We start from the raw sequence: 15,187 nt of genomic DNA, 5'->3' as shown, positions 1-15,187 counted from the left end.
CAACAAAAGGTGAGGATGGATAGAAGATGACTCCCTCATGGATACCTTCCTATCCACTCAAAATTGTTTTCTAAAAAAGGAACAAGAGATTGCGGTCAAACTTCGAGTCAACCGTTGGATTAACACAAAACAGAGCCCGAGATCAGCTGAAACCTTATCGTTTTGCTTTCGAAATAGAAAAACGACGGTTTCACGATATAAGTTTAGATAGGGTTAAGAGATATTAGGCTTAGGATCCTCATATAGTTATGCAAGAGACATGCTATAAAGCTAATGGCCACACTGATATTTGGGTGTGCGCCGAATGATATGTTTTTTGAACAATTTGTGACTTTCATGTGAATGAATTTGGTTTTTGTGTGCAAGCATTATACTGATTTGAAGCTCTGAACTACTATGTGGAGGGCCCCTACAAACAATGGCAAGTTTTAATCAAATACAATCTAATTTCCTTCAATTATTTAATTAATCTGTTTTGTGTGATCATGTTGTATAATGATTTCGAATTTTTATCTGTATAAGAACTCCACTTTGCTTTATACCTAGATTAGATTGTTGTTTACTTTGCTTTATACCTGGTACCACATAGTTATTTCCTTTTCTTATTATCCAGCGTAATTGAAGTGTGTTCAATTCATAGATGTTGCTTGGATTACCTTGTTTGAGCAGAAATTGAACAAGTGAGAAGACCTCTCCTAAAACAATTGAGTTCAACAGTATTCCTTCATAGCTACTAGAGTAAGGTTTCATTTTGCACTTAGAGAATTAGGTGTTGCAACAAAGAGATTTAAAATCAAAACCCAACAATCTAACATAATTAAAATCACCCTCACATCATCCACAAACTAACTAAATAGAGAATAATTCCTAGGAAACTTAATCAACATCCTTAAGAATTACAACATTAATACAACTAACAAACAGCACCCCCATCTTAAGACTAGACCTTGACAAATACATAACAACTTACTAAAACAACTTCTAAGCACACATTGTTCACCTATTCTTCATCAGTCTACGCACCCTAGTTGACAATTTATGATTGCCAATTCAAGGACATTGAATTGACCAAACAGGAACCTGCCCCAAGTGTGGTCCCTCAAAAATAATATCATCTGGGAGCAACGGAGTTTGCAGAGAGCTCTTGCTCTCATATATGTCCTTCGACACCTTAGATTTACCCTTTCACAGAGGAACATATTCCAACAACTTGGTGATAGGGTCCGCACCTTCTGTTTCGACTTCCATCTCTACATCCTCCTCCTCCACCAGGATTTCTTCAAATTATTCCTCCTCATCGGCCTCTAGATTAATGGCCTTCCCCTTTTCGTGCAATGTGAGATTTGTCCTCAGATGATTTCTGAGTGAGACGCGCACTGGTATCATGGCCTGCTTATCCTTCTTAGGTCTCGGTTTTCATGGTGATTTAGGGACCTCAACTATTATTCTGGCACTCTCTAGGGCTTCCACTTTCACAATTTCTTGCGCGGCTTCCTCCGCTGTCACTACTCCTGTGTCCATGGCTTCTGTAGGTGCTAACATCATTCTAGTCAGGAGGTCCTGCATCTCCTTTGGTAATGTTTCAAACACTGAACTTGCTCTCAAATCATCAAAGTTCGAAAGGTCCATACATAGTTGATAGCGCAACAACTCAGTTCTCAAAATGGCAAGTGTTGCTCGCTGAACAACCACTTGTAATTTATAGGGCCTTTTGAATTTGAATTCGATCTTTCCCCCCATATTTGGTCCATTAATGCTAGATTGGCGGTAGATTTTCAAGAATCTAGCCCATAAAGTTTGCCTTAAATGCATGTCGCCCACTCCATTTGGCCTCAAACCAAGCATCAAATCATGAATAGTGACTTTAACGGTCACTTTCCGGCAGACCCGCATGCCAGAGCAACTTATCCAGGTGGCTCCAGAGACACACAAGACAAGGAGGGTTTATGAAAGTTTGAAAATCAAAGTTCTAAGAATGACTTCGAACTAGGACCAGAGTGTAGATCTCGTCATCCTGATCGCGGAGGTGCGAACGGTTCGTAAATCTGAGCTTGTATGAAGGAGAACGAGCCAGTCCAAGCTTTTGTGAAGTTGGGTTGTGGGCCAGGTTTAAGTGTCCTACAATTTGATTGACCCCGAGGCACGAAACCTAGCTTCCAAAATCGACCGAAATTGCGGCCTTGTTAATTTGCCCAATATCCCTTATTTTATAAAGGTTGGAAAATCTCCCCTATTTTTTATAAAATCAAATATATATATATATATATATATATATATATATATATATATATATATATTGTGGTGGCGGGCCACCACCCCTGCCACCCCCAAAACTATATAATAAAAAATTTTATTATAAGGTTGATGGGCCATGACCCCCGCCGGCCTAACCGCAACACAAAAAAAATAACAATTTAATAAGGTTGGGTGGGCGGCCATGACCCCGCCACACCCTTCCCTATGTTTAATACCATAACCGTATATATAAATGGGGTGGGCATGGGCCACCTCTAGTGGACCCAGCCCACACCCGTAAAAACCTCACCCTAAAAAATAATGATGACGGAAATATGGTAAGGGTGTCGGCGGGGGTCGAACCCACCTGGCCCACGTGGTCGGCCCCTAAGTGGGCAGCCCCATGACATGACATGTATTGAAACACCAAATGGTACGTACCTTGATACGACCAAACCACGCATAAATATATCAGTGCGGGAGTTATGGGGCGGGCCACCCAATGCGGACCTGACCTGCCCCATTTCAAATTAATTTCGATTTTGATAAAATAGTTGTGCATTAAAATAGAGGGGTCTGGGTTTGACCACCCGACCTCCTCCTTATAATGTGGTCACTTAACCAATCCACCTAACTACCTTATTGGTTAATCTTCTGGGAAATATTATGTAAAACCAGTATTTTTAGTGCACCTGGGGGACAGATGGAGGAACTAGGAGTAGGCACGAATTTCGAGATAGAGGAGGCAGAATCTTGGCATGCAATTCGAGGCAGCATTTTGCAGGAGGGGTGAAATTTCACTTTGTCAGATTTTGACAAATTTTATATGGTTTCAACACTTCTCGATGCCACGAATGCAATGGCATTGTCCATGTCTCCATCAGAGTTCTGCATTTTTCAGCCATTTTCAGTATGAGGGTGGAACCATGATTGTTGCAAAAACAGGGAGTGGAACCATGATCCTTGCAATTTTCCTGAGGAGGTAATTTTTCTCCATGTCGGAATATAGTCAAGTTTACAGTCGTTTTTCATGGTTTTCTGCAGGGATCACAATGGCGATGTCAGATTCACCTTTGGAGTTGCAAATTTCAAATCCACCCATGGATCAGAATCTTTGGGGAATCTAAAAGATTCCTTGAGCCCCAGATTCTCAACTTCTCAGAATTCAGATTTTGGATAGTCGATTTTTCACTATTCGGTGCCACAAATCTGATGATGTGTTCAAATTTCTCATTCTCTCATTCTATTCTTCAGCCACTTTTCTAAGTGGAATGCAGGTGTCAACATCCATGTGCGAGTAGTCATGTGATTGATGTTGTGAGATCGATGGTCCGAACAGCTTCAGGAGTTTGACACCTACTTCTTCAGATGGACCTTGGTTGTGAGGTATATGTTGTGTTCATGGACTTCTTCTTTATACATTGTGCTACATAGATCCTTGTTGATGCTTGATGTGGGATCTTGTTTATTACTCGTTTTTATGGTTCCTGCTTGATGTGACACAGAATCGTCTATGTGATGTACTTGTTGTCATGATTCATCATGTTATGTTTTGAGATCCCTTTGTTGTATGTTGATGGGATACTCATGTGTCGCCATGCATGTTTTCTTTGAGATCCCTTTTATGCCATGTTGGCGGGATGCTCATCATGCATGAGTTTTATGTCATACTGATAGGAGTCTTTTGACTGAGAGTTCCTGTAGTGGAACATCTCTTGGCGCCACTCCTGCGTGAGGGAATTTTCCTTGTATGATAGTGACATCACCTCTATGTACATCATCACTATTGACAACACTTAATGCAGTGGCCTACACCATCTTGACACCGGGGCCTGGAGACGTAGTCCCTCTTGGACGAACTCCGTTATCAATGCTTATGTTTTCATGTGTTGATGATTGTCTTGTTCCTCTTCTTTACATCATGCAAATGTATTCATTAATGTTCCTTTAAATATGCAATTTAACACATCACGAAAGTAAAAGGTCTTGGAAGGGTCCTTCATCACACTCGGACCTGGATCAAGTGGTATCAGAGCGGTCTTTGCATTGATGTGAATTGCAACGTGAACAATGGAACGTGCAGCGAAGGAAGATGAAAAAGCAATGTATGATACCATGCTCAACATTTCCAAAAGGGTAGAGATAATGTATGAAACTCTACAGAAAGAGATAGCGGAAAAGGAGCAATTGCAGTTTCAGTTGCAAGCCACAGAAGAGGCCATGGAAGAACTGAAGTAAAACAAACATAATCTTCAAACAAAGAACATTGAATTGAAGATGCATCTACATGAAGAGAAAGAGGAGAAACATAGTCTGCTACGACAGCTGCAATCAAAGGACGAGGCCTTAGAAAAGCTGCAGCGTGAGCCATGTGAGGTAAAATGTAATTCTCTGAATTCATGTATGTGTCCTAATGATGATTTCGCTATTTTTGAAAATCATACCATAGGAATTGGCTCCAAACTGTTGAAGACAATGGGGTATGAAGGAAAAGGCTTGGACGTTAATGGCCAAGGAATTTTCAATCCCATCAAAGTAGAAGAATTTCCCTTTCGAATAGGACTTGGGTATGTCAAAAAGGAAGTTGGGGAATGCGCCATGACAATTAGCGAACCACCAACAATAGAGGATGAGAAGCTCTCATCAGTTCTTTCTAAATCAAAAGAGGAGGTAAAAGATGTTGATTTCCTTTTGGTTTCATTGTCACACAATATGACTTCTGTTGGAGATGTGGAGATCCCAATTATAGGGACAAACATGATGCTCCTTACAAGGATGAGGCATGAGGAGGAAAAAGAACTTGGTGTTAATAACCAAGGCATAACTCAAACTCTGGAGGTTGCGCAGAGACCTCAATTTGCAGGTTCGAGATACACCAAAGGAGAATTTTCGAAGGTGTCATATGCTTTTAAGACATCGTCAAAATTGTCGAGGAAAGAAAATGAGGGGAACACATCCCCATCATCCCATGGTAGTTTCCATTGTAGGGAAAGAGCTGAGTCAAGCTCTCATCACCATACTTACACTAGAGACAGCAAGGGAAGGTTTAACCACTTTCGATCTTCGAATGTTCATTTCGATTATGATCATGTTGATAATAATGAATGTAAAACATGGCATCAAAAAACATGCACCTTTTGTGGATTGCATAACCATACATTTTTTAAGTGTTGGAAAAGAATGGCAGCACACAAAAGGATGAGGCATGAAAGTCCCTCTCAATAAGATCAAAAGAAACAGTTTAAGAAAATATGGAGGAAGAGAACCTATTGCAGTCATTGCGATAGAAGTGGCCATCAAAGAGCCACTTGTTGGAGGACCCATCTAGAGTAGCGCCTTAACGACAAAGTGTCGGTGAATGAACCAGGTGAAAAAATTGTTCAACAAGCAAAACCGCCACAAGGAGGCGACCCATTCACATTGATAAGTGAAAAATGGTTTCTAGACATGTTATCATTTCATGGTTGTGCTTTTGTAAATCATTTGTTGCATTTTAAGATGTAAAAGTGATGATGTGTTTTCCATCACTTGTTCGGCAACAATGATGTTTGGTCTTATTTGGTGTCGCATGTTAAACTATGAAAGTGATGTTATGTTTCCATCACTTGTCAAAACAATAGTGTTTGGTCTTATGTTTGTAAATCATGTGTTGCAGTGATGAAGTGTTTTCCATCACTTGTTGAAGAAACAATGATAGGTTGGCCTTGTTGTCATAGCTGAGGTCTTGCGTCCATCTTGATATAAACTTGACCACCGAGTATGTGTTATAACCTCATGGCAAGTGTGGGATGTTTGGGTCATTAGTTGGTCATAAAAGTCAAGCATGTTATTTGTAAAGTAATGTACTACAAGTTACATAGGTAGCAAGTGTCAGCTCGTCGCTTAAGGCTCTGATGAAAAAAGGTGAAGGAGATGGAAGTGAGACATTTTCAGGATGCTTGTGATGCAGACAAGGTACAAAGAAGTTGTAGATTATTTTTCATGCTTTTGGAGGATCAAAAGCTCCTCAATGGGGAGGATTGATCCAGGTGGCTCCAGAGACACACAGGACAAAGAGGGTTTATGAACGCTTGAAAATCAAAGTGCTCAGAATAACTTCGACCCAGGACCAGAGCGTAGATCTCATCGTCCTAAACACGGAAGTGCAAACGGTTCATCAATCTGAGCTCGTATGAAGGAGAACAAGCTAGTCAAAGTTTTGGTCAAGTTGGGTTGTGGGCTAGGTTTAAGTGTCCTACAATTTGACCGACCCCAAGGCATGAAACCTAGCTCAAGAAATCAGTCGAAATTGCGGCCTCGTTAATTTTCCTAATATCCCTTATTTTCTAAAGGTTGGAAAATGTCCCCTATTATTATATATATATATATATATATATATATATATATATATATATATATATATATATATATATATATATATATATATATATATATATATATATATATATATATTGTGGTGGCGGGCCAACACCCCCGCCACCCCCAAAACTATATAATAAATTTTTTTATTATAAGGTCGATGGGCCATAACCTCCACCAACCTAACCGCAACACAAAAACAACAATTAATAAGTGTTGGGTGGGCAACCATGACCCCGCCACACCCTTCTCTATGTTTAATACCATTACCGTATATGTAAATGGGGTGGGCACGGGCCACCTCCGTTGGACCTGGCCCACACCTGTAAAAAAACTCACCCTAAAAAATAACGATGATGGAAATATGGTAAGGGTGCCAGTGGGGGTCAAACCTGCCCGACCCACATGGCTGGCCCCCAAGCGGGCGGCCCCATGACATAACATGTATCAAAACACCAAACGGTACGTACCTTGATACGACAAAACCATGCATAAATATGTCAGTGTGGGAGTTATGGGGCGGGCCGCCTAATGCGGACTCGACCCTCCCCATTTCAAATTAATTTTAGTTTTGATAAAACAGTTGTGCATTAAAATAGAGGGGTCGGGGTTTGACCACCCAACCTCCTCCTTATAATGTGGTAAGTTAACCAATCCACCTAACTGCCTTATTGTTTAATCCGTCGGGAAATATTATATAGACCCAGTATTTTCAGTGCACCTGGGCGACAGATGGAGGAACCAGGAGCGGGAACGAATTTCGAGACATAGGAGGCAGAATATTGGTACGCAGTTCGAGGCATTATTTTGCAGGAGGGGTGAAATTTCACTTTGTCAGATTTTGACAAATTTTATATGGTTTCAGCACTTCTCGACACCACGAACACAATGGCATTGTTCGTGTCTCCATCAAAGTTCTAAATTTTTCAGCCATTTTCAATATGAGGGTGGAACCATGATTGCTACAAAAACAAGGAGCGGAACCATGATCCTTGCAATTTTCTTGAGGAGGTAATTTTTCTCCATGTCAGAATATAATTAAGTTCACAGTCGTTTTTCGTGGTTTTCCACAGGGATCGCAATGGCGAAGTCAGATTCAACTTTGGAGTAGCATATTTCCAGTCCACCCATGGAGCAGATTCTTTGGGGAATCTAAAAGATTCCTTGAGCCCCAAATTCTCAACTTCTTAGAATTCAGATTTTGGACAGTCAATTTTGCACTATTCAATGCCACAAATCTAATGGTGCATTCAGATTTCTCATTCTCTCATTCTATTCTTCAACCATTTTTCTAAGTGGAATGCAGGCGTCAACATCCATGTGTGAGTAGTCATGCGATTGATACCATGAGATCGATGGTCCGAATAGCTTCAGTAGTTTGACATCTGCTTCTTCAGATGGCCCTGTATATGTTGTGTTCATGTACTTCATCTTTATGCATTATGCTACACAGATTCTTGTTGATGCTTGATGTGGGATCTTGTTTATTACTCGTTTTTATGATTCGTGCTTGATGTGACGCGGAATCACTTATGTGATGTACTTGTTGTCATGATTCATCATGTTATGTTGTGAGATCCCTTTGTGGTATGTTGATGGGATACTCATGTGTCACCATGCATGTTTTCTTTGAGATCCCTTTTATGCCATGTTGGCAGGATGCTCATCGTGCATGAGTTTTATGTCATACTGATATGATTCTTTTCACTGAGAGTTCCTATAGTGGAACATCTCTTGGCACCACTCTTGCATGAGGGCCTTTTCCTTGTATGATAGCAACATCACCTCTATGTACATCATCACTATTGACAACACTTAATGCAGTGGCCTACATCATCTTGACACCGGGGCCTGGAGACATAGTCCCTCCTAGACGAACTCCGTTATCAACGCTTATGTTTTCATGTGTTGATGATTGTCTTGTTCCTCTTCTTTACAACATGCAGATGTATTCATTAATGTTCTTTTCAAGATGCAATTTAACAAATCACAAAAGTAAAAGGTCTTGGAAGGGTCCTTCATCACACCCGAACCTGGATCAGCCACTATCTTCGTGCTGTCGCGGACCCTGTGACACTTCACTACTGCGCGCAGTACTAACATCGCGCAATTCTTGGGTAGAGTTGTTTATAGTCTCGCGCCACCTTTCAGCTATCTGGAGTGCTAAGACTGCGCCACTTTCATATAGTCACATCGCTGGATCACCGGTGTATGGCTTCAAGCGACTTCCATTCACTTTTCCTGGAAAGGGATCTCCATTCAACTTAACCAACTGTACCGCACCACCATCGGTAATCTTCTTAGTAACATACGGCCCCAGCCAATGCATTCTGAATTTGCTTGGAAATTTATCAAACTTACTATCATACAACAACACCAAATCATTCACCTTAAAGGTGCGCAACTTAATATGTCGATTGTGCCATGCCTTTTCATGCTGCTTTTGGACCTGTTGGTGAAATCTAGCCAAAAATCATTCTTCTTCAAGCTCATCTAGCTACGCGACCCTCTCCTCCAGGGCTCCACGATCTGTCATACATGTGAGCATTTCTATGCTCAAACTAGGCACGATGTATTCCATAGGCATTATGGCTTCCACTCCATAAACAAATCTAAAGGTTTTTGTCCCGTCAGCTTCATGCATGTCGTCCGATAAGCCCATAACACTGCAAGTATGCGTAGGTCCCAATCACTTCGCTACACATTGCATACCTTGGTCAATGTGGTCTCTATTACTTTGTTGAATGCTTCCACAGTCGTGTTAGCTTATGGGTGATAAGGTGTGCTCTTTTGGTGATACACCTGAAATTCTTCCATCAGTGCGTTGATTGTTTCGTTAAGGAATTGGATACCGCGATCACTCATCAAGATCTTCAGACATCCAAATCACATCAGTACATGTTCAAATATAAAATTCATGACCGTCGTGCCCGTGAAATACTTCACCAACTGTGTTTCTACCCAATGAGTCAGATACTCCGTCATAGTGATAATATACCTCGTGCTTGTCTTTCCTTAAGGTTTGATGGGTCCTACAAAATCTATTGCCCATTTTTCAAAAGGTTGCAATGTCATTTGTGGATTAAAAGGAATTTCATCCCTCTGTGATGGCCTACCTATTCTATGACATACATCACATGCTTTGCAATATGCTTTTGAATCCTGATGAAGGGTTGACCACCACAAACCTGCGCATAGAATCTTTTGCATGGTTTCTCTCCCTTCATAATGTCCTCCTACGGTGCCCCCATGAGCGTCCATGAGGATGCTACTTCATTAAAATTTAGGTACATACCTTCCCAATATTTTATCATTTCCCATCTTGTATAGATGCCCAACAATGACAGAGAAATCTGTCGTGCGCACCACTAATTCCTTCTTTTGCTGGATAGAGTATCCTTCCGACGCAGTTCCAGTTGTTAGAAAGTGTATTATATCTTCGAAATGTCCATCTACTATGCACACAGGAAAAAGCTACGCATTAGGTAATCCTTCCTCCAAACTAGTAGGTTCTTCCCCTGTCTCAATGCGCGACAGGGGATCTGGCCCTGCGTTCAATCATCCAGGCTTCACAACAACTTCAAAATCGTATTCTTGGAATAATAAAATTCATCTACAGATGTGCCCCCCCAACACAGGCTTATTAACGAAGTACTTTAGTGTGGAATGATCTGTATACATCTTAAAGTGGCCTCCTAGTAGGTAGTGTTGATATTTTTGGAGCGCATATACCATAGCTAGCCCCTCACGCTTAGTGGTGGTATAGTTCTTCTCTGCTTTGGATAATCCACGACTTGCAAACACGATAGGGTGATCCAAGCCTTCTCTACCATCCTATGTTATTACTGCCCCCAACGCTATACACGACGCATCAACATGGTTATGAAACTCATTCTTCTAGTTCAAGAAGATAAGAATCGACGTAGTAACCATGTTTTCTTTCAATATATCCAGGCTTTTCTTACAGTCATCGTTCTAGCAAAACGAGACATCCTTCTTCAATAACTTTTCCATCGACCCGATGATCTGGGCATAACCTTTGATAAACTTCCTGTAATATCCCATATGGCCCAGAGTAGCGCGCAGCTGTTTCACACTTCTCGGTGCCTCCAAGTTCAGAATCACCGTGATCTTCGCAAGGTCTACCATCAACCCTTGTCTGCAAACCACGTGCTCCAATAGGTTCCCAAAGGGAATGAGAAATAGACACTTCTTAAGGTTGAGCGTGATTTGGTATCTTCGACAGGTATCTAGCATCAAGCGCAAGCTTGCTACATGGTGCTTAACCAGCCCAAATATAGTCCAGTCATCAAAATACACCTCCAAGAAGTTATGAATATATTCCTTAAATTCCGCAACAACCACGTGCGAAAAGATGGACCGTGCATTATTCAATCCAAACGGCATGACAGTATATTGAAAGCAACCCCACTCAATCGTGAAGGTTGTCTTGCTCCTATCCTCCAGCACGATTTTGATCTGGTGGTACCCTTAGAATCCATCGATGAAAGAATATTCTTCCTAACCACCTACATGTCCAACACTTCATCCGTGAATGGAGTTGGGAATGGATCATGCACACAAGCATCATTCAATTTTATGAGATTCATGCATATCCTTATTTCGTCCTTCTACTTCTTCTCTTGCACCACCATTGGGCTTACCTAATCGGATTCTTCCATAGGCTCAACGATGCTTGCTGCGAGCATTTTGTCTAGTTCTACATGGACCTTCTCCTTGTATTTCGTATTTAAGCAGTACGGCCTATTCTTAACTGGCTTCGCGTCAGGTTTTAACATGATCTTGATTAATCCTAAATCTCCAATTATTCCTTTCAAATCCGTAAACTTGGTCTGGAATATGTCATGATATTCATGGAGTAACTCAGTGACCTTATCCACTGTCGCGTCGTCCCAGTAGTCTCTGATCTTTGCAAATTTAGGTTCTGCCTCCATACTAATGTTCACCTGCTTAGTTTTCACTGGTGCAGTTATATCAGGGTTCTCAATCTGTGGTCCTTGAACCTCGCGATGGCCTTCTGTTTTTGGAATGTTAATATTCCACGGATCCTCATCCTCCTTTTTAGCAGTCACATTATAACATTCCAGCATGCAACTCAACTGAGTAGCCCATTCAGGCTGAATCAGGTCTAAAGGCTCATGTGGTATCCTAAAATGGCTGCTTTTACCTCTTGTAGCACTTCATTAATACTGTCCCACCCATCCTCAAAACTAAAGGTCATCATGAACCCTTCACACAGAATTTCCCATTCACTTGTCCCATGGCAGAGCTCTGTTTTGATATACCAGTTCATTGGTATAACATCTAGGGTATGACAGAATGGGTTCACCCACTGAGGTTGTGGCTTTTCTCCATAGGCCTGCATCCACTTGGTCAGATGCACGTGCAAATCATCTTGTCCATCATACTTGTTTTCCAGTCACATCTTAGGCTTTCCAAATCATACTCGCATCATTCGCGTACATTCGCGCCAATCATCAAAGCTTCCTTTGTGCATACCCCACCATCTTGCGAGTGTAGCGCACAGTTCCCAATCCAAGTCTTCGAAGCATTTCTTTTCTGACACCTCCCCTTAAAATGCATCCAAGAAGGTATCTACCTCATTTAGACCATCATAAGTAGTTAGATTTCTTGCTTCTATCGACATGCAGTGTAGCGACCTGGTCATCATATTGCAATTCATCGTAGTTACCTCATGTAATCAATTCTACCATCATTCTATTTCTTTCTCAGAACCTGAAGTGTAGGAACTCTCACCCTCCCATGTAATCCACCCATTCGCGGTGGGATTTACCCAGCCTTGATCTCGCGTTTTTATCTTATAGATATAGTCGAGATCATCATCACTCTCATAGGCACAGACCGGCTCCGTATAGCACGATCCTTCAGTAGGGTCCAGGGGTATAATTACATGCAGTGATTTCTTTTCAAAGATTATCTTGCGCTTCTTCAAATTGATTACCCCATTCATATTAATAGCCCAATCAATTTCTAAGAACCCGGGGTAGGGATTGCTATCATCAACAATCTCTATGACTTCAAATTCTGCCAGCACGCTAGCTCCTTCAATAACCATGGTTACTCCCTGCAACCGCCCCATGGGTATTATTTTCTATTGATTCGCCATCCTTAGCTGAATTGGAGACCATTGTAGCACGGGTCTCCCCATTCGCTCCCATGTTTGTTTTGGCAAAACTTTCACATCTGATCCCAAATCCAGAATGAATTGATCCATTTCGTATTCTCTGATCTACGCGGTGAGTCTCATTTCTCATCCCATTCTTGTATTATGTTTTCGTATCTTGCGGACTATGTGTACTTCACCTGGTGCGGTCCCAGCACATCTGTTGATGAGTTCCTATAACCCTTTCACTGTAGAAATTTTGAATAATATAACACTTATTCATAGAGATTATCCTGATTATACACTATTGTGGAATGCATGCATAATACATAACCTCCTCTACGTTGATCATCAATTTTGCGGAATTAAAAACAATGAGATATCAATCGCATGTGCACATTAACATAGTATGTAATCGGGGAAAGAATACAGCTGAAAACCCCCAACTATCTGTATATTATAATGACAGAGAACATGTAACAATACATAGTACAATACTCCTCACAAGTACTCAGTACTATCTCCACCTCTTACACACAAACTAGCTCAGATCTGAATCAAGCCACAAGTTCAAATCTCCTCCGCTGTCTGCCTACCTCTACTGCGCAATCCAAAGTAAGAATAGGAATGATCCAAGCTCGTTTTCCTTGGCTTGTATAGCGCAATCCTCATTGGCAATCTCAATCATTGATTGTGCAAATCTCATGCACAGCTATAGTCACAACTGATAGTAGTCTCCACCTCTAACACTCGTCTCCACTGAACTGTCCATGCACTGAGTTAACTGATGTATTATTTAGTTTCTTTATGAGTTAATAATTAGTGAATTAATTAATAGTTAATTCACATCACTCATCACTAGTGTATTCTGCAGTTAGACTACATACAACTTGTTCAACTAAGTCAAACTAAACACAACTCCATCAACTCCTCAATCAACTCCACCAAACTCAATCACTTGAGTTCCAACTAAAGTCCATCATGCAATAGCTCAACTGAACCATAGGAAAAGCGCATTTCCTTCTGACAGTTGCATGTGCCACATCCGTAGCTTGAACTGAAGTGCTCCAAGAAGATAAGATAAGTTTATAGTCCAAATATTATTAAGAACTAATAATATTCGACTATTCTATTTTTAGCCTGGCAGTCTAAAAATACTCCGCCCATATGTCTAAAAATAGAAGTCCATCTATTTTACCAACATGACCAATCATCCACAAATAGCATCCTGCAACTGATAGACCATGATCCATATGTCTAAAAATAGACATAGTCTAAAAATAGACTTTGCGCCAAAAACAGCTTGCAGACCCACTTAGTGAAGGTGACTCCTTTCCACTAAGCTCCATCATCTTGTTGCATTTTCAACATTCACAGCCTTACTATTGCACAATAACTTCATACAGGTTTCCAGGAAAGTTGTGAGCATGGATGGGTCCATCTCCATCTCTGGCTTATCTTCGCTTCCTGAAGTGGGGGCCTCAATGAAGCTCTTCTTAGCTTCCATGAAGGTTTCCCAAGAGCGTTCCAAATCAAACTCAGCTTCTTTCGTCTAGGCTTTGCGAACCCAAGTACTATCTTCTGGCTATTTCCCCTTATCATCTCCTGTAAGCAATTCCACTTCAGAGCACAACGTTTACATTCAGATCTTCCTCACACATCTTCGACCTCATCATATGTAGGTTCTGAGTCAGGGGAGGCAGTAACACTCCTTTGTTGCATATCCTAGCTATCAAAGTAGGAAAATCTTTTGTCTCATGATCAAACAACGTGCAATACTTGCACAATGGGCGTGTTGGATTAGTGCAATCGCGGGCATAGTGTCCTGGTCCTCCGCAATTATAGAAAATCAATTGTTCGCGACCTCTACCAGGTCCTCCTCCAACTCGGCCTCGTCTGCGCCCCTCAAATCCTATCTACACCATCCCTGCATTCTGGTTAAGGGGCTACGTTTCGACCTAAACTTTGTAGGTGGGAGTTCTATCCATCATCAATTCATAGCTTCTGCAAGTACACTTGTCATGTCCCACTAACCTACAAAAGTTGTAAAACAATTGTTGTGAAGTTTGCGTATAGTTCTATAACTAGTGGCAGTTATCCATGGCATGTTTTCCAGCTATTTAACAGATAGCACACCGCAAAGTAGGCGTCGCGCTAAGTCTTGCTTGAGCTTCCAACCTTAAAGGCATTGGTCCTCCTCCTATGAGGTAATTTGTAAATACCGGGCAGTGGTCTTTGTCATGACCTTGACTCTTGCATTTCATGCACCACACTTCTTCACGCAATTCTAGTCAAACCCTCCTATCCTGTTTCAAACTCTGCATCTCAAGGCACAGATTCTTCTTCTCCACATGGATCTCGTGAATTCCTAGGTTAGGATCTTGCATCGGGGTCTCATGTAGTCTCATGGAAATCCCCAGGACCTCTGCTTGAGTTGTTATCTGTTGT

Source organism: Pinus tabuliformis, chromosome 5_2 (assembly GCF_031772625.1).
Source record: "Pinus tabuliformis cultivar Carrire ecotype Pingquan chromosome 5_2, CPIR1, whole genome shotgun sequence".
Lineage (NCBI taxonomy): Eukaryota > Viridiplantae > Streptophyta > Pinopsida > Pinales > Pinaceae > Pinus > Pinus tabuliformis.
Note: the sequence above shows the minus strand (reverse complement) of the source record.